The sequence below is a fragment of the Chenopodium quinoa genome, unplaced genomic scaffold (assembly GCF_001683475.1).
Source record: "Chenopodium quinoa cultivar QQ74 unplaced genomic scaffold, ASM168347v1, whole genome shotgun sequence".
NCBI lineage: Eukaryota > Viridiplantae > Streptophyta > Magnoliopsida > Caryophyllales > Amaranthaceae > Chenopodium > Chenopodium quinoa.
Genome location: NW_018742390.1, coordinates 5,811,290 through 5,837,897, shown reverse-complemented (window position 1 = coordinate 5,837,897; position 26,608 = coordinate 5,811,290).

Here is a 26,608-nt window from a genome sequence, read left to right as displayed (position 1 = left end):
AAGCCACCCATCCGGTTATGATCAAATACTCACAGGCGGTCAAGACTGATGATGGGACACTTGAAGACTTCAAGTTAAGCCAAGTGCCCAGATAAAAAAATAATCAGGCGGATGCTTTGTCCAAACTGGCCTCATCCGCCTCCTGTGAAACGCCTCGGTCAGTATTATGAGAAGTCTTGGAAAAGAGAAGTATATATGATGAAGATCCCATTGGAGTAATTGACCAAAGCACCACCTGGATGGATAACATCCGGGCATACCTAACAGACGACACCCTCCCTGATTCACCTCAGGAGGCGGCCGCTTAAAAAACGGGCTGCAAACTTTGAGATAAGGCAAGAAAAGCTCTTCAAAGCAAGTTTCATGAAGACTCTTTTGAAGTGCGTGACCCCTGTAAAGGGGCAAGAAATCCTCAAAGAATTGCATGCCGGATATTGCGCCTCTCATGTAGGCGGCATATCCTTAGCTGTCAAGGTCAGGCGGCATTACTTCTGGTCGACCCTAGAGTCGGATGCTATGGAGATGGTTAAAAAATGTGACAAGTGTCAAAAGTTTGGCAAGCTTATCCATCGTCCGGCCACTGACCAGACGGCCATCCACAGTCCTGTGCCGTTTGCTAAATGGGGCATGGACATTCTGGGTCCATATACGACTGTTCTAGGAGGCAGGCGCTACATCTTAGTGGATGTGGATTACTTTACCAAATGGGTAGAGGCAGAGGCGGTGAAAAACATCAATACAAACGACGTGGTTTCCTTCATCTGGAAGAATATCATCACTCGTTTCGGGGTGCCTATGTCTATGGTTTTTTACAATGGTCCTCAGTTTGAGACTCCTCACTTGAAGAATTGGTTAGGAGATCAGGGGATCTCCAATTATTTTTCATCAGTCGGCCGACTCCAAGAAAACGGCCAAGTTGAAGCCTTCAAAAAATTAATCTCAGATGGCATTAAAAAGAAAATTGAGAGAGCTGGCGGCCTATGGGCGGATGAATTAACACACGTCTTGTGGGCCATTGAACAATCACAAAAGGGGCAACTAGAGAGACCCTATTCCTCATGGTGTACGGGGCAGAAGCTGTCTTGCCTATTGAACACTATGAGCCGACTCTTCAGATAATGCTATATGATGAAGAGGCGAACTGGAGGTTATGCGCTTGGCATTGGATTCACTCCCAGAGCGTAGGGGCAATGCTGCCTTGCGCCATGATATCTACCATTTGAGAATGACTCGAGCGTACAACAAAAGAGTACACAAGCATCGTTTAAAAGTTGGGGACTTTGTGTTACAGAAAATGGAGGCAGTCGGTAGGGAGAATGAACAAGGAAAGTTAACCCCAAATTGGGAAGGCCCCTACCGAATCTATAAAGAAAAGAGGCGGCACCTACCACCTAGAAACACAAGACGGCAGGAGGCTGCCCAGATTCTGGAATGTAGATAACTTGAAGAAGTATTACTTCTGAAATTTTGTAAAGTTTTTTGACTTGTTAATGAAATTTTGCCTTTATTTCATACTTGTCTTTATTTTCTTTTCTTTATTTTAAGCACTGGCTGCACAAAGTACAGAAAGACCATGCTCACAACAATGAAGGATGCTGCATGCACTATGTGCTGGTGGATCCTACTTACCCCTATGGTACCGACTGCACAATGTGCAGGCGGACCAAAAATTTTAATAGCGACGTTGGAGTGTTGCCTGCACAATATGCAGACGGCCAACGCCAAGTACGAGCTACTGCCTGCCCAATAGGCAGACGGCTAAGCACATTCTTAATCAAAATATAATTTCGGGATCGTCAGCCCTAACAGCAGACGCCCAAAAAAAAAAAGCCAACTGCACTAAAGCAGTCGGCCTTAAACTTATCCTTAAGCTAAGTTAAGCTAAGTTAATAACTTAGTAGCTAACGTCCAAGTGAAAAGAGGCCAATGGTCGGATAAAAACTAAGCCTTTAAGTTAGTTATCTTTTATTTTAAGCTAAGTCAATGACTTAGTGGCTATTCAATTCTTTAACCGAGGCCAATGGCCGGATGAATATTATTTAAACTACCGTCTGCTCCAACATAATTACGACTGTCTGCTCCAATATGAGTCAGGCAACCGACGACGTTCATTCAGGCAAATTCGTCGAGGAGAAGCATCTCCCATTTGGGTGGCACATTGCTCTACGAAAACAACAAGCGGCCCTACCAAATGCGCTAAGGCAGCGCTCGCAGTCGTTTGATTTAATCTAACTTGAAATCTAAAAAGCATCGAGTCTTCTGCCTGTTCTAGTACAGACGGATGACGGCCACTGTTTCAGGATTAGAGTCTATGGGGCAAGGCAGGCGGACCAATATGTTCTTAATTAATTGTTAAGTTATAAAACTTAGCAATTTTTCCATATTACTCGAGGCCTTTGGCCGGATGCATTTATGGAACCTTTTGCTCTATATGGTCGTCTGCCGCTTGGTTTGGGGCAATCACCATAGTGATTGATTGACTCAAAAACTATTCATACTCTTTAAAGTATAAAAATTTCTAAGTTAATCAATCCACTCAACCGAAACTAAGCAACATCCGGCAAGGGGCAAGAACATTTGCATACTATACATGTTAAAATACTTAGCCAAAATTCTATGCATAAAATTCTATGCATGAAAATTGAAAGCTTTGAAAATTTTTAAAGCATAAACACTAATATAAATAAAACCGGTCAAACAACCAGATGCTTCATAAAAATAACAGCCTTCAAAATTGACGTCTGCGAATGTTAACTATCAAAGCCAAGAATTGTCAAATTACCCGACCCCTTGGTCGGTAAAGATACATGATTACTCGGCACACAGGCCAAAAAAGCAGAGTAACTGGCCATTCGGCCGCAGAAAGAAAAGCATTAAGCTTAAAGATCAAGGGAGCTTCTCAGCATTGGCATCCGCCTTGTCCTCCGTCGCATGCTCCTTGGATTCCTTATCTCCCTCCTAATCATCCTCCTCGTCCCTAGAAGATGAGCCGCCGGACTAGCTGGACTCCTCGGAGGCATTCTAGGTAGCCTCCTTCTGAGCTTCCCTGAGGAGACGGGCATTGAACTCGTCATTAGCCTTATCAAACTAGGCCTTCCAAGTTTGATAATCGGCAAACGGCTGAGCAGCTGCCCAAGCCGTACGCATGATGACCTCATTATCGTCCATCATTTGTTTGACCAAGGCTTGTTTCTCCTCCTCCATCAAGGACCTATACTTGGTCCGAAGTTGGGTCTCCTGGGTGCTCATCCGCCCTCGGAGTCTCTTGACCGTCTCCCCTAGGTTAGACGCTTTGGATTCCGCCTCCTTGAGAGTCTTCAGCTTCTCCTCAAGGCCCTTGACTTGCTCCTAGAGCTCCTTCACCCGCTACTTTGTTGCGTCCAGGTTCTGCTGGTTTTGCAGATTTGCTGACGCTTGGGAATACAACATATCAAGTGTCAGAATCTCATTTTGAGCAATCTCAAACTGAGCTTTGTCCGAGTAGAGGCAGCTCGAGCATTCGCTGCCTTTACCTCCCCGGTCTTCTCATTGAGTGGCCCTTTGAGACAGCTCACGCGCAGCATAGCTTGCAGTCGTCCAAAACAAGAAAATTCATCAGAAACCATTCGGCAAAAAATATCAACCAAGTTATAAGAAGAAGTTTTAATTTGCAAAGAAGCGCCAAAATACCATCAAGGTCAAGGGTGCTGACCCCTCTAACGACAGCCTTGTCCTCAGGATCAAGCGTCTTGAGCATCCCCCTGGCCATCTGGAGGACAATTGGCCTCACCGGGGCATCTATTAATACAAATACAACTAAGTTATGACTTTGAAAAAGGTTGCACTTCATGAAGCGCATGGTCGGATGATTTACCTCCTTCTCCCCCTGCGGCTTCGCTGCCGCCTACTGTGCCGCCAGCAGTGGTGAGTGTCTGTTTTCCACTCTTCGACACTCGTTGTTGAGCGTCCGGCTTTGTTGGAGTTTGGGTGGGGGAAGAGGTGCCCGTTCTATTCTGAGGCTTAGTGGCGACATGTTTCCTGCGATTCTAGGAAACATCGCTAGCCGACTCCTTGCGCAGTTTGGGATCCGGTTTAGAAGTGGGGGCAGGCTTTGATGAGCCACCCTGAAAAGAATTCTAAGTATGAGTCTTTGAGACAAAATATACTAAGTATTTCATTGAAGAAATTTTACAAGAGCTAAACAGTTCGTTACCTTAGGAGTGCCGCCTGGCGGCTATTCATCCGCTTGCTTGAGGTTCGAGGGGTAGAAAGCGGTAGAGATAGTTGGCTTCTTGTGACAGGGAAGCTTGGCCATTGCTTTGTCTGCAAAAAAAACAACAAAAAGAGTTAGCAATGAAATAAATAAGAAACAAAATGGGTAGCAAAGCTAATAAATTCATGCAGCCAGCTACCTCTCGGCATCTCAGTACTAAGGCCATAGGCGGCCAAGTACGTCCCGTCCGAGAGCCACTCAAATCTGGGAATATTGCTTTGGGGGGTGAATTCCTTGACCCCCGTCTCGTTGTTCATTCAAACGGCCACAGTAAAAAGGCCCCGATTAAAAATCTCCTCCTGTGTCCGCCTAGGAACAGACGGAAGGGCTTTCTTCCCAACCAAGAGGAGCGCATACTAGGTTCAGCGGTTGTACCGCTTGTTTCTTTGGAGGTCTGGGGAAGATAATATGTAAAATTTAGTTCTCCAGTCCTTTCATTTGTCCTCTTTCTCCAGCGTCATCATATAACGGGTGTGGCTGGTCAGAGTAAACCAGTCGATCCCGCTTGGATTGGGAGTCCTGCTCAAGTAATGCATGTGAGCAAACGCCTTGAAGCAGGGCTCCAACTCCAGCATCTCACAGGCGGCAACGTAGCCCAAAATTTTGACCCAAGAATTGGGGGCTAGTTGACAGATACCCAGCTGGTATCCGTCCAAAATCTTCTGCACAGCCGGATGGAGAGGCAAGCGAAGTCCTGCCTGGATGGCTGCTTCGTAGCAGCCAAAGCACTAGTCACCAAAACAGGCCGTCTCAGGCCAAGTGACCGTGTCTATAGCATCCGGCACGGACAGAAGAAACCCATGTCCCATGACATGGGTAGAAAGAAATTTGGGAAGATCATCCTTCATGATATTTCACCTGCCTTCTGGGACGTGCAGATAATAAGACGCACGTTCATGCCGCCTAGAAGCAGACGGCTCCTCCCAGCCCTCTCCCTTCTTAACGGAGAGGGACTCTCTGGCAGCTTGAAGGTTTGACCGCGCCTCCTTTGAGTCAAGGGGGACGCAGTTGGAAGATGAAGATGCAGAGTCATCATCAGAGCTCTCTTTAGAGCTGGGGGCCCCCTGGCTGGAACCAGCACTGTCCTCCCCTGCTCATCATCCGGCACCGATCCACTCGGCCTGTGGTTCTCATACTCTTCGTCACACTCCTCCAAGAATGAGTCATTGGGGGTGCTGACGGTGCTAGGGGGTTCCCTACTTATTTCCGAGACAGGCGCCCTAATGGAGCCGTAAAAAAAAATAGTCTCATTGTCCTAAAGATATCAAGAACCATCCGTCCTATATCTCTTTGTCGTCTGCTTTGTTCTGGACATCGTGTCCTGCAGGGGCACATACACTATCGGATTTGGAGATGTACTTAAAGGAAAGTTCTCGAACTAGCATTAGACACTCCTAGTTATAGATTCAGCCGTCCTCGGTGACTGACTGATCACTAATATAGGTCGTGCCAGGTGCGTTTGGAAAACCATTTTTTATAAAGAAAAAATGCAAAGAAATAAGTAAAGAAGGGAGCAGGCGGTTACCTTAGAAGAAGGTAACAAGAGTCGTTGGTCTGGGTCGTCTAGTTGAGTAGGCGAACTAAGAGGGCCAACTTTCGTATGCTGAAGAAGTCAAAGTCTTTGCAAGTCAAATTCAAAGATTCTCCCAAAGATTCACGCAAATGTAAATGCAAGGGAGGTCAACCCCTCTATTTATAGAGGGGATAAAATGTTCAGGGTAAAACCCTAGAACTAAGTGAACAGTAAAAAGTAACTTTTAGTCCATTTAGAGCCTGAGACCTGCCACAAGCGTCATGTGCCAAGCACATGACCCCTGTGAGGGGCAAATGTTTTGGGCATTTTATACCCTGCCAAGTGGCCCAATCAGAGTTTAACATGTGTCGCTAGAAGGGGTGCCAACTCGGACCTTCCAGATGGTGATACGTGTCAAGCAGATATAGCTCCTGATTTGGGGTATTTAATAACCCCCAGTGGACTAATGAGAGAGCAACACATGTTGCCCTAGGAGGCGCCCAAATGGCCTCTCTAGATGTGTGACACGTGTCACTCAGATATCCCTTCTCAAAAGGCGGCCTTCAAGGCCCAAACTTTGAGGGCGCCGCAAAATGGCATGCCCTAATTCCTAGGTCATCAAACCCTATGGAGGGCACACTTCCCAAGGACCCTATAAATAGGGACATTCCCCTTATTTATGGGGACACGTTACTTTAATTATTGCAATTATTACGGAGTTGTCATTCTCAAGAAACAGACATCACTTGAGCTTGGAATCCGAGCAGATAACTTAATTTTAGCACGTTTATTTCCGAACACTTTACTAACTTAATCTTCGGAGGCGGACCACCGACCATCCGGTGGTCCGTTTGTTTTGCAGGCATAGGGGACCTTATGGATCCAGCCTTGAGCTGTAACTCTCCCGAGGGACACGAAAAACCCCAAAACACAAACCTTCATTAATCACTTTAATCACAACAATCAATCAACACAATTCCAAAATTAATCACAATCAATAAATCATAAAAGTTTCACCCTATTCCTAGCCAAACAACTAAGTCATCATCTTTCAACAAACAACTAGGGATATCAAGACTCAATAAAATATCAAAAACAACTACACTAATCAAGAATCAAACATCAAAATCAAACCAAACAAACATGAAATTAAATAAATCAATAAAGAGGAAATCGAGAGAGTGAGAAATCCTCATTGATTGATGATGGAGATTTTCAATACAATTGTCATCTTGAATCTTCTATCTCATAAATAACCAATGAAATTCCTCACTTTCTCTCTCTAAATCCTACTCCTAAACTAACTCTAGATCTAGAGAGAGATCTACAAAGAAAAACTCTCAACATAAGCTAAAATATGAGATCTAACATTGGATTCCAATTGTCCTAAAATTGTTCTCTCTTATTTTTACCCCAAAAGTGAGTATTTATATTTACAAGGTAAAAAGAAAATAAAATACAAAAGAAAACTAAAAGAAAAGAAGTGTAAAACAATATAAATAAAAAAATAAGAAAAAGAAAACGAAAACAAAATGAAGGAAAGTTAGCTTCAGCCTTTGATATTTCGCTGCACCAATATAAGGGAATTGATCCCATGCTTCTCACATCACCAATCTCATCACAACCGTTTGATTGTCAAAATCAATCACGATCAACGGCCAATTTACACCCATCTTGTACGCACGCATCAATGGGTTTTCACGCGCACACATGGAGGTCGAATGGGCTGCTTTGGTCCAGTTGTTGCGGTGGAGAAAGGTGGTGCTGGGTTGCTCTAGTTAATTGCTGAAATTGTGATAAGGGAGGTAGCTCGAAACTCCTCTAATCAGTGGCGGATCTTAAAACATTTTTTTTCGGGGGCCAATAATTTCTAGCATAAGTATACGTTTAAAACAAGAATACAATAACATAAATATATGAAAATTATTTAAAAATTTAATAAGAGATTATATTTTAAATACTTATTAGATAAACACAAAGTCTTATATGTGGCTGGCCACATTGTGTGGCCAGCCACTGTAGGGTTTACATTTCTAGTGTAATGGGGGTTACTTGGTCAGTATTAAAGGGGTTACTTCGTCCTTGTTATAGAGTTACTTAATCAGTGTTATAGGGGTTACTTTGCTAGTGTAACGGGGTTACTTGGTCAGTATTAAAAGGGTTACTTCGTCCTTGTTGTAGAGTTACTCATTCAGTGCTATAGGGGTTACTTTGCTAGTGTAATGGGGGTTACTTGGTCAGTATTAAAGGGGTTAATTCGTTATTGTTATAGAGTTACTCAGTCAGTGTTATAGGGGTTACTCGATTGGTATTAAATTATAGGGGTTACTTAATTAATGTTATAGGGATACTTAAGTGGCCACACGGTGTGGCCGGCCGCACATAAGACGGGTTGTTAGATAAATATTAATAGAGATATAAATAACGACATACCGAAGTCAAAACGTGTTCTATCTTTTTTAATGAGTAACTTTGATAACGTGTTGTTATCTAAAATTATCAATTTGTTTGTTGGCGCTCAAACTAATAAATACGTAGTATAACATAAAAAAATTAAATTGCAAAAACTAAAAAAAATTGAAATTCAAAAACTTTAAAACAAAAAACTGAAAAGGTTGTCGAGTAATACGAGCATAGTACTCCAGTACCTGATTTAGTTAATTTGTTCTTGCACTAGGTGAAAATAGTACTTTGGCAGCGATTCAAACCTGGTCTAAGGCACCGGTTTGAACCGCTGCCTATGTGGGGGGTGCCAAAAACCCACATTTTAGCACCGGTTCAAAACCGGTGCCATATGCCCAAATAGGCACCGGTTAACCAGTGCCTTTTACTGCTCTCCCGCCAATTTTTTTTTTTTGGTGGTAACTATTTTAGGCACCGGTTGGTGCCTAACCAGTGCCTATTCACCAAATTATTTTTTTTGTTTTTTTTTCCAATTTTCCTGCACTAATATTTAAAAAAAAAAAACTTGTTTCCAGCAATAATAATAACCTGTAATTCCAGCAATTATATTAAATAAAATAATTAATAATATTATTATTATAATAACTAATAATATTATTATTAATTATTATAATAAGATACTAAAATAATATTAATAATTAGAATTCAATTATATATATAGATATAAGTATTCCCAAACGCAATACAAAAAAAAAGTTGCTTACATATACAAAGAATAGTAAGTAAATATATAATGAATAATAAGTTATATAGTTCAAAAGTTAACATAAATAATTTACAATTACAATGTCATTTACATGTTGAAGGTGATAAAAGACGCCAACATGTCACGAACTTCATTAAGCTCCTTGATTGTCAACGGACCATCTTTTTGGACCTTCCACAACTTGAAATACAAAAACATTATGTTAAAATTAATTAATTAGGCAAAACAATATGTATTTTTATCAAATATTACCTATATGACTTCTATGTAGCCCATTTCCTACATTACTTATCAAATGAACTATTTCTTTCTCATAACATGTCAATGTTGGGTAGTTGTATGTGTGTAAGCCCTAAAATGTATAGGAGAGCATTTTATTAAGGTTTATGACGCTTTTTACTCAAAATGGCCCGAATATGGCCTATATGACTTTACTTTGCCCATTTCCTACATTTCTTATTAAATGAACTTTATTTATCTCATAACATGTCAATATTATGTAGTTATAGCTGTATAAGGAAAGAAATCACATCAAAAGAGCATATTAACACAAAATGGCCCTAATATGGCCCATATGACTTTTATTCAGCCCATTTTCTACCTTTCTTGTGAAATGGCCTTTTTGTTTCCCATAACATGTCATTTTTGGGTAATATTATGTGTCTAAGGCTAGAAATCACACATCAATATAGCATTTCAATAAGTTTAACAACGCATTTTACTCAACATGGCCCAAATAGGGCCTATATGACTTTTATGTAGCCCATTTCCTACATTACTTATCAAATGAACTATTTCTTTATCATAACATTCAATGTTGGGTATTTGTATGTGTGTAAGCCCTAAAATTGTATAGGAGAGAATTTTATTAAGGTTTATGACGCTTTTTACTAAAAATGACCCGAAAATGGCCTATATGACTTTACTTTGCCCATTTCCTACATTTCTTATTAAATGAACTTTATTTATCTCATAACATGTCAATAATACCTAGTTATAGGTTTATAATGAAAGAAATCACATCAAAAGAGCATATTAACACAAAATGGCCCAAATATGGCCCATATGACTTCTATTCAGCCCATTTTCTACCTTTCTTGTGAAATGACCTTTTTGTTTCTCATAACATGCCATTGTTGGGTAATATTAGGTGTCTAAGGCTAGAAATCACATAAATATAGCATTTTAATAAGTTTTAGGACTTACCTCATCAAGTTGTTGAGTGTCCGTACAATGAGTCACAATGTCAAGCATGAATCTCATCACATACAAAGCACAATCAAGTTCATTCTCTTGTTGTGCGCACTAGCATATGACAAACAAATCACATCAGTGAAACATGCAAAGGAAATGAGAAAATATTTACTAACATAGATTTTCAAGATAATCACCATATCATGTAAATTACCAACGGTGACTTCCATGTTGGACCCTTTGGAGCACGACAATGTAGCTTCTTCATAACACTATAGTAAAAAAAAGTACATTCAAATTTGATTAGTCGTATGATTACTAAATTAGTTATTATTAGCAATAATCATCACTAGGTTGCTATATATATTTACTTTTGCAATATAGACTTCACGAGCCACTTCTCCGATGATCGAGCTGAATCAAGGTGATAAATTATGTTAGTGGAATTACAAATCACCATGAGGCTCCAATGCTCCCTACATAAGTTCAAAATAGACAATCAAATTAATATTTAGGAGTCAACATATAATGAGGCCAAATCGTTTGAATTTGACATGGTTAGACTTACTCTCTATAATATGGGGCGAATATGAACTTGACTCCCGCACGCTCTGATTCCCTGATACTCTGTTCAACATAGTACAACACATAATGAGGGTTTCCTATGATTCTAGTAGTGGATAACTTCTTGGGGCATAACCATCCAACTTTACAAGGAGAATCAGTGTCAGTTAAGTGCTCCTGTAGTGCTCTGCGTGCATGAACATTGAATAATTAATCAGATGTAGGATAATCACCATCAATTTGAATAACTTGAAAAAAGTATAGATTATGTGGGCATTGAAGTACCTCATGAATGTTTGAATGAGGGAAATTTTAAGCTTTGCACCACGTAGAAATTCCTTCACATCTTCTTTGCTGATCCATGCAACTGCATCCTCATCATAGTGGAACATTGCCTTAGGAAGTGCAACTTCCATGGGATCGACCAAATGACAAGCACGGTTGTGAAGAAAGGTCATGTTAGCAGAGAGCGATTGAAGAACAATGTCTTCAACAAGTGGAGTAGGTGGCATGGGTGAACCTTTCGAAGAGTGCAACTTCGACGCTTGTTCACTCTTGGACCGTTGTTCACTACCCTTCTTCTTAGGTTGATCAATTATTTTAGGCTTCTCCACCCTCTTTCTCTTTGAAGTTTTTCTTCCATGCGAAATCTGAAATAGTTTGAGAAAGAATAAGTTTATAAGTTGAGAAATGAAGAAAATGGCTTTATTTTGATGAAATGGGCCCAAAAACTTTAGAACTTTGCTTCTTTTATGTAATTTCAACACACAATCACTAATAAAATGTAATTATGATATGGTTTGAGAATGTATAAGTTTATTAGTTAAGACATGAAGAAAATAGGCAAGTGAGTAGCCATTTCGGCTCAAAATGCTTTATTTTGATGAATTGGGCCCAAAACCTTAGAACTTGGCTATTTTTATGTAATTTCAAATGACAAACACTTATAAATATGTCATTATGAGTTTTTTTGAGATTCAAGAAGTTTATAAGTTGAGAAATGAAGAAAATAGGCAAGTGATTAGCCATTTCGGCTCAAAATGGCTTTATTTTGATGAAATGCGCCAAAAAACTTAGAACTTTGCTTCTTTTATGCAATTTCAACTCACAATCACTTATACATATGTAATTATGATATGGCTTGAGAATGTATAAGTTTATTAGTTGAGAAATGAAGAAAATAGGCAAGTGAGTAGCCATTTCAGCTCAAAATGCTTTATTTTGATAAATTGGACCCAACACCTTATAACTTGGCGACTTTTATGTAATTTCAAATGACAAACACTTATAAACATCTCGGCTCAAAATTGCTCAAAATTTTGTTTTTTAAAAATATGCAAGTTCCTTTGCCCCAAGACACCCGAGGAAGTCGCCCCCGCTGCCAGAACAGCGAAGGCAGCCCGCGCCGAGGCCACAAAAGCCCCGGCTGCCGCATGCCAAGGTTGTAGCAGCCATGGCAGGTGGCTGCCATGTCTACTGCAGCCTCGGCAGCAGCCTGCCTGGGCTGCTACTGCCTCGACAGGCGGCTGCCATGGCTGTAGCAGCACAGGCAGGTGCTGCCAAGGCTGCAGCAGCCATGGCAGCCGCCTGTCGAGGCTGCAGCAGCCCAGGCAGGCTGCTGTCGAGGCTGCAGCAGACATGGAAGCCACCTGCCGTGGCTGTTACAGCCTTGGCATGCGGCTGCTGGGGCTGCTGTGGCCTCGGTGCGGGCTGCCTTCGCTGTTCCGGCAGCGGGGGCGGCTCCCTCGGGTGTCCTGGGGCGGCGGAACTTGCATTTTTTTTATAAAAAAAATTTGAGCAATTTTAAATCAACTTGGCGGACCTTGCATATTGTAAAAAAAAATATATATTTGGCGGTTTTATTTTAAGAGTGCCTAACGGTTTGACACTTACAAAAATTGAGAAATAAATAATTTACCTCCTTATTAATCAACTTCACTCATGCACGTGGACAATCAACGAAGCTACCTACAGCTTGCCAAAGCGTTGTTATCTCAACCTCCTCTATCGGTATGGGCAGTGGGATGTCTTCGAACCCCGCAACCACTGAATCGATCCCAACCGAGTAATGATGTGGCCCCACCATAGCACCCGTCGTCGGTTGGGCACTACCATACGCCACCCAACTCAACGCCGTACTATTTGCATGCCCTGGGGCTAGAAGTGCACACCGTGTGTCTTCCTACACAAGTATATATATAAAAAGAAGATAGTTAAATAGGAGTTTTACAACAGCATAGATAATATAACAAAATTCATTAAGGTAGAGGGTTACAAATCACCTGTAACTCTGGAAATTCATGCGGTGTTGGATTTTCAAGCTCCCTCGAGTCCGCATGTGTAGGAGTAGGAACCTGCAACAGTACATCAATCATTGCACCTCAAATCTCAATTAACTCAGTATTTTAAAACTTTTAATAACCCAATTGATTTTACCTCAGGTGGCACATCTTCACCACGTATCTCATCGTCTCCATGTCTATCACCTTCTCCTTATCCTTTTGGTTCAGAACATGAGTCGATCGGGGTACTCATGAGGAACGGCAAAGACGATAAGTTCATCAGCTTTGCCCAAGCATTCAATTCACCAACTAACTCGTTGCGTACTTGTTCCTTAATTGATGCCACCTTGGCATCCAACTCCCCCGGTGAGTTAACACTGGCTCGAGATTTACCCGATTTTGTGTATTCGGGACCCATCACCTTATTCCATCCAAGCAATGACCCTCTCGAACGTACTACTCGTCCTGGATGGTATGGCCTTCCCAAAGCAATGGTGAAAGGGTCATTCTCCACACTTGGTTCAAATTTTCCTTCCACCATCTCTTGAGTTTGCTCAAGCTATAGCCGGGGCTGTTGTGGCCTCGGCGCGGGCTGCCTTCGCTGTTCTGGCAGCGGGGGCGACTTCCTCGGGTGTCCTGGGGCAAAGGAACTTGCATATTTTTAAAAAACAAAATGTTGAGCAATTTTGAGCCGAGATGTTTATAAGTGTTTGTCATTTGAAATTACATAAAAGTCGCCAAGTTATAAGGTTTTGGGTCCAATTTATCAAAATAAAGCATTTTGAGCTGAAATGGCTACTCACTTGCCTATTTTCTTCATTTCTCAACTAATAAACTTATACATTCTCAAGCCATATCATAATTACATATGTATAAGTGATTGTGAGTTGAAATTGCATAAAAGAAGCAAAGTTCTAAGTTTTTTGGCGCATTTCTTCAAAATAAAGCCATTTTGAGCCGAAATGGCTAATCACTTGCCTATTTTCTTCATTTCTCAACTTATAAACTTCTTGAATCTCAAAAAAAACTCATAATGACATATTTATAAGTGTTTGTCATTTGAAATTACATAAAAATAGCCAAGTTCTAAGGTTTTGGGTCCAATTCATCAAAATAAAGCATTTTGAGCCGAAATGGCTACTCACTTGCCTATTTTCTTCATGTCTTAACTAATAAACTTATACATTCTCAAACCATATCATAATTACATTTTTATTAGTGATTGTGTGTTGAAATTACATAAAAGAAGCAAAGTTCTAAAGTTTTTGGGCCCATTTCATCAAAATAAAGCCATTTTCTTCATTTCTCAACTTATAAACTTATTCTTTCTCAAACTATTTCAGATTTCGCATGGAAGAAAAACTTCAAAGAGAAAGAGGGTGGAGAAGCCTAAAATAATTGATCAACCTAAGAAGAAGGGTAGTGAACAACGGTCCAAGAGTGAACAAGCGTCGAAGTTGCACTCTTCGAAAGGTTCACCCATGCCACCTACTCCACTTGTTGAAGACATTGTTCTTCAATCGCTCTCTGCTGACATGACCTTTCTTCACAACCGTGCTTGTCATTTGGTCGATCCCATGGAAGTTGCACTTCCTAAGGCAATGTTCCACTATGATGAGGATGCAGTTGCATGGATCAGCAAAGAAGATGTGAAGGAATTTCTACGTGGTGCAAAGCTTAAAATTTCCCTCATTCAAACATTCATGAGGTACTTCAATGCCCACATAATCTATACTTTTTTCAAGTTATTCAAATTGATGGTGATTATCCTACATCTGATTAATTATTCAATGTTCATGCACGCAGAGCACTACAGGAGCACTTAACTGACACTGATTCTCCTTGTAAAGTTGGATGGTTATGCCCCAAGAAGTTATCCACTACTAGAATCATAGGAAACCCTCATGATGTGTTGTACTATGTTGAACAGAGTATCAGGGAATCAGAGCGTGCGGGAGTCAAGTTCATATTCGCCCCATATTATAGAGAGTAAGTCTAACCATGTCAAATTCAAACGATTTGGCCTCATTACATGTTGACTCCTAAATATTAATTTGATTGTCTATTTTGAACTTATGTAGGGAGCATTGGAGCCTCATGGTGATTTGTAATTCCACTAACATAATTTATCACCTTGATTCAGCTCGATCATCGGAGAAGTGGCTCGTGAAGTCTATATTGCAAAAGTAAATATATATAGCAACCTAGTGATGATTATTGCTAATAATAACTAATTTAGTAATCATACGACTAATCAAATTTGAATGTACTTTTTTTTACTATAGTGTTATAAAGAAGCTACATTGTCGTGCTCCAAAGGGTCCAACATGGAAGTCACCGTTGGTAATTTACATGATATGGTGATTATCTTGAAAATCTATGTTAGTAAATATTTTCTCATTTCCTTTGCATGTTTCACTGATGTGATTTGTTTGTCATATGCTAGTGCGCACAACAAGAGAATGAACTTGATTGTGCTTTGTATGTGATGAGATTCATGCTTGACATTGTGACTCATTGTACGGACACTCAACAACTTGATGAGGTAAGTCCTAAAACTTATTAAAATGCTATATTTATGTGATTTCTAGCCTTAGACACCTAATATTACCCAACAATGGCATGTTATGAGAAACAAAAAGGTCATTTCACAAGAAAGGTAGAAAATGGGCTGAATAGAAGTCATATGGGCCATATTTGGGCCATTTTGTGTTAATATGCTCTTTTGATGTGATTTCTTTCATTATACACCTATAACTAGGTATTATTGACATGTTATGAGATAAATAAAGTTCATTTAATAAGAAATGTAGGAAATGGGCAAAGTAAAGTCATATAGGCCATTTTCGGGTCAGTTTTAGTAAAAAGCGTCATAAACCTTAATAAAATTCTCTCCTATACAATTTTAGGGCTTACACACATACAAATACCCAACATTGAATGTTATGAGAAAGAAATAGTTCATTTGATAAGTAATGTAGGAAATGGGCTACATAAAAGTCATATAGGCCCTATTTGGGCCATGTTGAGTAAAATGCGTTGTTAAACTTATTGAAATGCTATATTGATGTGTGATTTCTAGCCTTAGACACATAATATTACCCAAAAATGACATGTTATGGGAAACAAAAAGGCCATTTCACAAGAAAGGTAGAAAATGGGCTGAATAAAAGTCATATGGGCCATATTAGGGCCATTTTGTGTTAATATGCTCTTTTGATGTGATTTCTTTCCTTATACAGCTATAACTACATAATATTGACATGTTATGAGATAAATAAAGTTCATTTAATAAGAAATGTAGGAAATGGGCAAAGTAAAGTCATATAGGCCATATTCGGGCCATTTTGAGTAAAAAGCGTCATAAACCTTAATAAAATGCTCTCCTATACATTTTAGGGCTTACACACATACAACTACCCAACATTGACATGTTATGAGAAAGAAATAGTTCATTTGATAAGTAATGTAGGAAATGGGCTACATAGAAGTCATATAGGTAATATTTGATAAAAATACATATTGTTTTGCCTAATTAATTAATTTTAACATAATGTTTTTGTATTTCAAGTTGTGGAAGGTCCAAAAAGATGGTCCGTTGACAATCAAGGAGCTTAATGAAGTTCGTGACATGTTGGCGTCTTTTATCACCTTCAACATGTAAATGACATTGTAATTGTAAATTATTTATGTTAACTTTTGAACTATATAACTTATTATTCATTATATATTTACTTACTATTCTTTGTATATGTAAGCAACTTTTTTTTTGTATTGCGTTTGGGAATACTTATATCTATATATATAATTGAATTCTAATTATTAATATTATTTTAGTATCTTATTATAATAATTAATAATATTATTATTAGTTATTATAATAATAATATTATTAATTACTTTATTTAATATAATTGCTGGAATTACAGGTTATTATTATTGCTGGAAACAAGTTTTTTTTTTTTTAAATATTAGTGCAGGAAAATTGGAAAAAAAAACAAAAAAATAATTTGGTGAATAGGCACTGGTTAGGCACCAACCGGTGCCTAAAATAGTTACCACCAAAAAAAAAATTGGCGGGAGAGCAGTAAAAGGCACTGGTTAACCGGTGCCTATTTGGGCATATGCAACCGGTTTTGAACCGGTGCTAAAAAGTGGGTTTTTGGCACCCCCCACATAGGCAGCGGTTCAAACCGGTGCCTTAGACCAGGTTTGAATCGCTGCCAAAGCACTATTTTCACCTAGTGCAAGAACAAATTAACTAAATCAGGTACTGGAGTACTATGCTCGTATTACTCGACAACCTTTTCAGTTTTTTGTTTTAAAGTTTTTGAATTTCAATTTTTTTTAGTTTTTGCAATTAAATTTTTTATGTTATACTACGTATTTATTAGTTTGAGCGCCAACAAACAAATTGATAATTTTAGATAACAACACGTTATCAAAGTTACTCATTAAAAAAGATAGAACACGTTTTGACTTCGGTATGTCGTTATTTATATCTCTATTAATATTTATCTAACAACCCGTCTTATGTGCGGCCGGCCACACCGTGTGGCCACTTAAGTATCCCAATAACATTGATTAAGTAACCCCTATAATTTAATACCAATCGAGTAACCCCTATAACACTGACTGAGTAACTCTATAACAATAACGAATTAACCCCTTTAATACTGACCAAGTAACCCCCATTACACTAGCAAAGTAACCCCTATAGCACTGAATGAGTAACTCTACAACAAGGACGAAGTAACCCTTTTAATACTGACCAAGTAACCCCGTTACACTAGCAAAGTAACCCCTATAACACTGATTAAGTAACTCTATAACAAGGACGAAGTAACCCCTTTAATACTGACCAAGTAACCCCCATTACACTAGAAATGTAAACCCTACAGTGGCTGGCCACACAATGTGGCCAGCCACATATAAGACTTTGTGTTTATCTAATAAGTATTTAAAATATAATCTCTTATTAAATTTTTAAATAATTTTCATATATTTATGTTATTGTATTCTTGTTTTAAACGTATACTTATGCTAGAAATTATTGGCCCCCGAAAAAAAATGTTTTAAGATCCGCCACTGATTAGAGGAGTTTCGAGCTACCTCCCTTATCACAATTTCAGCAATTAACTAGAGCAACCCAGCACCACCTTTCTCCACCGCAACAACTGGACCAAAGCAGCCCATTCGACCTCCATGTGTGCGCGTGAAAACCCATTGATGCGTGCGTACAAGATGGGTGTAAATTGGCCGTTGATCGTGATTGATTTTGACAATCAAACGGTTGTGATGAGATTGGTGATGTGAGAAGCATGGGATCAATTCCCTTATATTGGTGCAGCGAAATATCAAAGGCTGAAGCTAACTTTCCTTTATTTTGTTTTCGTTTTCTTTTTCTTATTTTTTTATTTATATTGTTTTACACTTCTTTTCTTTTAGTTTTCTTTTGTATTTTATTTTCTTTTTACCTTGTAAATATAAATACTCACTTTTGGGGTAAAAATAAGAGAGAACAATTTTAGGACAATTGGAATCCAATGTTAGATCTCATATTTTAGCTTATGTTGAGAGTTTTTCTTTGTAGATCTCTCTCTAGATCTAGAGTTAGTTTAGGAGTAGATTTTAGAGAGAGAAAGTGAGGAATTTCATTGGTTATTTATGAGATAGAAGATTCAAGATGAAATTGTATTGAAAATCTCCATCATCAATCAATGAGGATTTCTCACTCTCTCGATTTCCTCTTTATTGATTTATTTAATTTCATGTTTGTTTGGTTTGATTTTGATGTTTGATTCTTGATTAGTGTAGTTGTTTTTGATATTTTATTGAGTCTTGATATCCCTAGTTGTTTGTTGAAAGATGATGACTTAGTTGTTTGGCTAGGAATAGGGTGAAACTTTTATGATTTATTGATTGTGATTAATTTTGGAATTGTGTTGATTGATTGTTGTGATTAAAGTGATTAATGAAGGTTTGTGTTTTGGGGTTTTTCGTGTCCCTCGGGAGAGTTACAGCTCAAGGCTGGATCCATAAGGTCCCCTATGCCTGCAAAACAAACGGACCACCGGATGGTCGGTGGTCCGCCTCCGAAGATTAAGTTAGTAAAGTGTTCGGAAATAAACGTGCTAAAATTAAGTTATCTGCTCGGATTCCAAGCTCAAGTGATGTCTGTTTCTTGAGAATGACAACTCCGTAATAATTGCAATAATTAAAGTAACGTGTCCCCATAAATAAGGGGAATGTCCCTATTTATAGGGTCCTTGGGAAGTGTGCCCTCCATAGGGTTTGATGACCTAGGAATTAGGGCATGCCATTTTGCGGCGCCCTCAAAGTTTGGGCCTTGAAGGCCGCCTTTTGAGAAGGGATATCTGAGTGACACGTGTCACACATCTAGAGAGGCCATTTGGGCGCCTCCTAGGGCAACATGTGTTGCTCTCTCATTAGTCCACTGGGGGTTATTAAATACCCCAAATCAGGAGCTATATCTGCTTGACACGTATCACCATCTGGAAGGTCCGAGTTGGCACCCCTTCTAGCGACACATGTTAAACTCTGATTGGGCCACTTGGCAGGGTATAAAATGCCCAAAACATTTGCCCCTCACAGGGGTCATGTGCTTGGCACATGACGCTTGTGGCAGGTCTCAGGCTCTGAATGGACTAAAAGTTACTTTTACTGTTCACTTAGTTCTAGGGTTTTACCCTGAAAATTTTATCCCCTCTATAAATAGAGGGGTTGACCTCCCTTGCATTTACATTTGCGTGAATCTTTGGGAGAATCTTTGAATTTGACTTGCAAAGACTTTGACTTCTTCAGCATACGAAAGTTGGCCCTCTTAGTTCGCCTACTCAACTAGACGACCCAGACCAACGACTCTTGTTACCTTCTTCTAAGGTAACCGCCTGCTCCCTTCTTTACTTATTTCTTTGCATTTTTTCTTTATAAAAAATGGTTTTCCAAACGCACCCGGCACGACCTATATTAGTGATCAGTCAGTCACCGAGGACGGCTGAATCTAGAACTAGGAGTGTCTAATGCTAGTTCGAGAACTTTCCTTTAAGTACATCTCCAAATCCGATAGTGTATGTGCCCCTGCAGGACACGATGTCCAGAACAAAGCAGACGACAAAGAGATATAGGACGGATGGTTCTTGATATCTTTAGGACAATGAGACTATTTTTTTTTACGGCTCCATTAGGGCGCCTGTCTCGGAAATAAGTAGGGAACCCCCTAGCACCGTCAGCACCCCCAATGACTCATTCTTGGAGGAGTGTGACGAAGAGTATGAGAACCACAGGCCGAGTGGATCGGTGCCGGATGATGAGCAGGGGAGGACAGTGCTGGTTCCAGCCAGGGGGCCCCCAGCTCTAAAGAGAGCTCTGATGATGACTCTGCATCTTCATCTTCCAACTGCGTCCCCCTTGACTCAAAGGAGGCGCGGTCAAACCTTCAAGCTGCCAGAGAGTCCCTCTCCGTTAAGAAGGGAGAGGGCTGGGAGGAGCCGTCTGCTTCTAGGCGGCATGAACGTGCGTCTTATTATCTGCACGTCCCAGAAGGCAGGTGAAATATCATGAAGGATGATCTTCCCAAATTTCTTTCTACCCATGTCATGGGACATGGGTTTCTTCTGTCCGTGCCAGATGCTATAGACACGGTCACTTGGCCTGAGACGGCCTGTTTTGGTGACCAGTGCTTTGGCTGCTACGAAGCAGCCATCCAGGCAGGACTTCGCTTGCCTCTCCATCCGGCTGTGCAGAAGATTTTGGACGGATACCAGCTGGGTATCTGTCAACTAGCCCCCAATTCTTGGGTCAAAATTTTGGGCTACGTTGCCGCCTGTGAGATGCTGGAGTTGGAGCCCTGCTTCAAGGCGTTTGCTCACATGCATTACTTGAGCAGGACTCCCAATCCAAGCGGGATCGACTGGTTTACTCTGACCAGCCACACCCGTTATATGATGACGCTGGGGAAAGAGGACAAATGGAAGGACTGGAGAACTAAATTTTACATATTATCTTCCCCAGACCTCCAAAGAAACAAGCGGTACAACCGCTGAACCTAGTATCCGCTCCTCTTGGTTGGGAAGAAAGCCCTTCCGTCTGTTCCTAGGCGGACACAGGAGGAGATTTTTAATCGGGGCCTTTTTACTGTGGCCGTTTGAATGAACAACGAGACGGGGGTCAAGGAATTCACCCCCAAAGCAATATTCCCAGATTTGAGTGGCTCTCGGACGGGACGTACTTGGCCGCCTATGGCCTTAATACTGAGATGCCGAGAGGTAGCTGGCTGCATGAATTTATTAGCTTTGCTACCCATTTTGTTTCTTATTTATTTCATTGCTAACTCTTTTTGTTGTTTTTTTTGCAGACAAAGCAATGGCCAAGCTTCCCTGTCACAAGAAGCCAACTATCTCTACCGCTTTCTACCCCTCGAACCTCAAGCAAGCGGATGAATAGCCGCCAGGCGGCACTCCTAAGGTAACGAACTGTTTAGCTCTTGTAAAATTTCTTCAATGAAATACTTAGTATATTTTGTCTCAAAGACTCATACTTAGAATTCTTTTCAGGGTGGCTCATCAAAGCCTGCCCACACTTCTAAACCGGATCCCAAACTGCGCAAGCAGTCGGCTAGCGATGTTTCCTAGAATCGCAGGAAACACGTCGCCACTAAGCCTCAGAATAGAACGGGCACCTCTTCCCCCACCCAAACTCCAACAAAGCCGGACGCTCAACAACGAGTGTCGAAGAGTGGAAAACAGGCACTCACCACTGCTGGCGGCACAGCAGGCGGCAGCGAAGCCGCAGGGGGAGAAGGAGGTAAATCATCCGACCATGCGCTTCATGAAGTGCAACCTTTTTCAAAGTCATAACTTAGTTGTATTTGTATTAATAGATGCCCCGGTGAGGCCAATTGTCCTCCAGATGGCCAGGGGGATGCTCAAGACGCTTGATCCTGAGGACAAGGCTGTCGTTAGAGGGGTCAGCACCCTTGACCTTGATGGTATTCTGGCGCTTCTTTGCAAATTAAAACTTCTTCTTATAACTTGGTTGATATTTTTTGTCGAATGGTTTTTGATGAATTTTCTTGTTTTGGACGACTGCAAGCTATGCTGCGCGTGAGCTGTCTCAAAGGGCCACTCAATGAGAAGACCGGGGAGGTAAAGGCAGCGAATGCTCGAGCTGCCTCTACTCGGACAAAGCTCAGTTTGAGATTGCTCAAAATGAGATTCTGACACTTGATATGTTGTATTCCCAAGCGTCAGCAAATCTGCAAAACCAGCAGAACCTGGACGCAACAAAGTAGCGGGTGAAGGAGCTCCAGGAGCAAGTCAAGGGCCTTGAGGAGAAGCTGAAGACTCTCAAGGAGGCGGAATCCAAAGCGTCTAACCTAGGGGAGACGCTCAAGAGACTCCGAGGGCGGATGAGCACCCAGGAGACCCAACTTCGGACCAAGTATAGGTCCTTGATGGAGGAGGAGAAACAAGCCTTGGTCAAAAAAATGATGGACGATAATGAGGTCATCATGCGTACGGCTTGGGCAGCTGCTCAGCCGTTTGCCGATTATCAAACTTGGAAGGCCTAGTTTGATAAGGCTAATGACGAGTTCAATGCCCGTCTCCTCAGGGAAGCTCAGAAGGCGGCTACCTAGAATGCCTCCGAGGAGTCCAGCTAGTCCGGCGGCTCATCTTCTAGGGACGAGGAGGATGATTAGGAGGGAGATAAGGAATCCAAGGAGCATGCGACGGAGGACAAGGCGGATGCCAATGCTGAGAAGCTCCCTTGATCTTTAAGCTTAATGCTTTTCTTTCTGCGGCCGAATGGCCAGTTACTCTGCTTTTTTGGCCTGTGTGCCGAGTAATCATGTATCTTTACCGACCAAGGGGTCGGGTAATTTGACAATTCTTGGCTTTGATAGTTAACATTCGCAGACGTCAATTTTGAAGGCTGTTATTTTTATGAAGCATCTGGTTGTTTGACCGGTTTTATTTATATTAGTGTTTATGCTTTAAAAATTTTCAAAGCTTTCAATTTTCATTCATAGAATTTTATGCATAGAATTTTGGCTAAGTATTTTAACATGTATAGTATGCAAATGTTCTTGCCCCTTGCCGGATGTTGCTTAGTTTCGGTTGAGTGGATTGATTAACTTAGAAATTTTTATACTTTAAAGAGTATGAATAGTTTTTGAGTCAATCAATCACTATGGTGATTGCCCCAAACCAAGCGGCAGACGACCATATAGAGCAAAAGGTTCCATAAATGCATCCGGCCAAAGGCCTCGAGTAATATGGAAAAATTGCTAAGTTTTATAACTTAACAATTAATTAAGAACATATTGGTCCGCCTGCCTTGCCCTATAGACTCTAATCCTGAAACAGTGGCCGTCATGCGTCTGTACTAGAACAGGCAGAAGACTCGATGCTTTTTAGATTTCAAGTTAGATTAAATCAAACGACTGCGAGCGCTGCCTTAGCGCATTTGGTAGGGCCGCTTGTTGTTTTTGTAGAGCAATGTGCCACCCAAATGGGAGATGCTTCTCCTCGACGAATTTGCCTGAATGAACGTCGTCGGTTTCCTGACTCATATTGGAGCAGACAGTCGTAATTATGTTGGAGCAGACGGTAGTTTAAATAATATTCATCCGGCCATTGGCCTCGGTTAAAGAATTGAATAGCCACTAAGTCATTGACTTAGCTTAAAATAAAAGATAACTAACTTAAAAGCTTAGTTTTTATCCGACCATTGGCCTCTTGTCACTTGGACGTTAGCTACTAAGTTATTAACTTAGCTTAACTTAGCTTAAGGATAAGTTTAAGGCCGACTGCTTTGGTGCAGTTGGCTTTTTTGTTTTTGGGCGTCTGCTGTTAGGGCTGACGATCCCGAAATTATATTTTGATTAAGAATGTGCTTAGCCGTCTGCCTATTGGGCAGGCAGTAGCTCGTACTTGGCGTTGGCCGTCTGCATATTGTGCAGGCAATACTCCAACGTCGCTATTAAAATTTTTGGTCCGCCTGCACATTGTGCAGTCGGTACCATAGGGGTAAGTAGGATCCACCAGCACATAGTGCATGCAGCATCCTTCATTGTTATGAGCATGGTCTTTCTGTACTTTGTGCAGCCAGTGCTTAAAATAAAGAAAAGAAAATAAAGACAAGTATGAAATAAAGGCAAAATTTCATTAACAAGTCAAAAAACTTTACAAAATTTCAGAAGTAATACTTCTTCAAGTTATCTACATTCCAGAATCTGGGCAGCCTCCTGCCGTCTTGTGTTTCTAGGTGGTAGGTGCCGCCTCTTTTCTTTATAGATTCCGTAGGGGCCTTCCCAATTTGGGGTTAACTTTCCTTGTTCATTCGCCCTACCGACTGCCTCCATTTTCTGTAACACAAAGTCCCCAACTTTTAAACGATGCTTGTGTACTCTTTTGTTGTACGCTCGAGTCATTCTCAAATGGTAGATATCATGGCGCAAGGCAGCATTGCCCCTACGCTCTGGGAGTGAATCCAATGCCAAGCGCATAACCTCCCAGTTCGCCTCTTCATCATATAGCATTATCTGAAGAGTCGGCTCATAGTGTTCAATAGGCAAGACAGCTTCTGCCCCGTACACCATGAGGAATAGGGTCTCTCTAGTTGCCCCTTTTGTGATTGTTCAATGGCCCACAAGACGTGTGTTAATTCATCCGCCCATAGGCCGCCAGCTCTCTCAATTTTCTTTTTAATGCCATCTGAGATTAATTTTTTGAAGGCTTCAACTTGGCCGTTTTCTTGGAGTCGGCCGACTGATGAAAAATAATTGGAGATCCCCTGATCTCCTAACCAATTCTTCAAGTGAGGAGTCTCAAACTGAGGACCATTGTAAAAAACCATAGACATAGGCACCCCGAAACGAGTGATGATATTCTTCCAGATGAAGGAAACCACGTCGTTTGTATTGATGTTTTTCACCGCCTCTGCCTCTACCCATTTGGTAAAGTAACCCACATCCACTAAGATGTAGCGCCTGCCTCCTAGAACAGTCGTATATGGACCCAGAATGTCCATGCCCCATTTAGCAAACGGCACAGGACTGTTGATGGCCGTCTGGTCAGTGGCCGGACGATGGATAAGCTTGCCAAACTTTTGACACTTGTCACATTTTTTAACCATCTCCATAGCATCCGACTCTAGGGTCGACCAGAAGTAATGCCGCCTGACCTTGACAGCTAAGGATCTGCCGCCTACATGAGAGGCGCAATATCCGGCATGCAATTCTTTGAGGATTTCTTGCCCCTTTACAGGGGTCACGCACTTCAAAAGAGTCTTCATGAAACTTGCTTTGAAGAGCTTTTCTTGCCTTATCTCAAAGTTTGCAGCCCGTTTTTTAAGCGGCCGCCTCCTGAGGTGAATCAGGGAGGGTGTCGTCTGTTAGGTATGCCCGGATGTTATCCATCCAGGTGGTGCTTTGGTCAATTACTCCAATGGGGTCTTCATCATATATACTTCTCTTTTCCAAGACTTCTCATAATACTGACCGAGGCGTTTCACAGGAGGCGGATGAGGCCAGTTTGGACAAAGCATCCGCCTGATTATTTTTTTATCTGGGCACTTGGCTTAACTTGAAGTCTTCAAGTGTCCCATCATCAGCCTTGACCGCCTGTGAGTATTTGATCATAACCGGATGGGTGGCTTCATAGACACCATTGTATTGGCTTACGGCCAATTGAGAGTCAGAGAAGGCATCAATTCTTGTTGCCCCTTCCGCCTGTAAGGAGGGTGTTCCCATCGTAAGGGGTACTCTTCTTAAATTCCCTTGGCCACTTACAAGCCTAGAACTTTGCACTTCTTAGGGTGTAGTAGGATTAGAATTCCTGACTGTTTGGGGGACCTTGAATTAGAATTGATTCTATCATCACGCTTTTTTGTAAGAAACAAGTAGGAATCGCCAATTAGTTTTAGGAAAAACTCATAAACCTCGTTCATGCTTTTCTTCCATGTGGAGTTCATGGAATAATTAGCACAAATCATAAGTTTACCCATGCCCAAATTGGTCTATAAACCATAAATAAGTTCGGTAGCGAGGGTACTAAGATAACGTTCCTTTTAGAGGGGAATCGTCATCCTAGCCCTAGTACAACCTCTAATAGCTCTTCCTTTTTTTACAATTTCATCACCAAACAATATATGCAACGCGATTCCTAAAACTATGTTAGTTGATTATATTTACAAACATCAATTCATGTAGGAATTACATCGTAATGTCGTTATTCTTATTTAATAATAGTCGTGAAAGAACAATAAATCAACAAGATTCGTCTTGGCTTAAGTGATCAACCAACAATTATTTAATTCAATTCTAATCTTTATTTAACGCAAGATACTGTGTGAAATTGATTAATTAATTATTTTAAAGGTGATCAAACAACACTAATTAATTAATTAAAGTCCTTTTAAACAAGAAAATAAAGGTGATTTAACTAAGTGCTCTGGAATTTACCATTTCTCTTTGTTAGATCTCCGTTTAGAACACTTATGGACTCCTTCTTGGGGAACCTCCACCGTAGTAACAAAGTATCGAAAGGGTGAGTGTTTAGGACAAGAGGGCTAGGTTGCACAAGTTCACAAGTTATTTCGCCAGAGTTTTA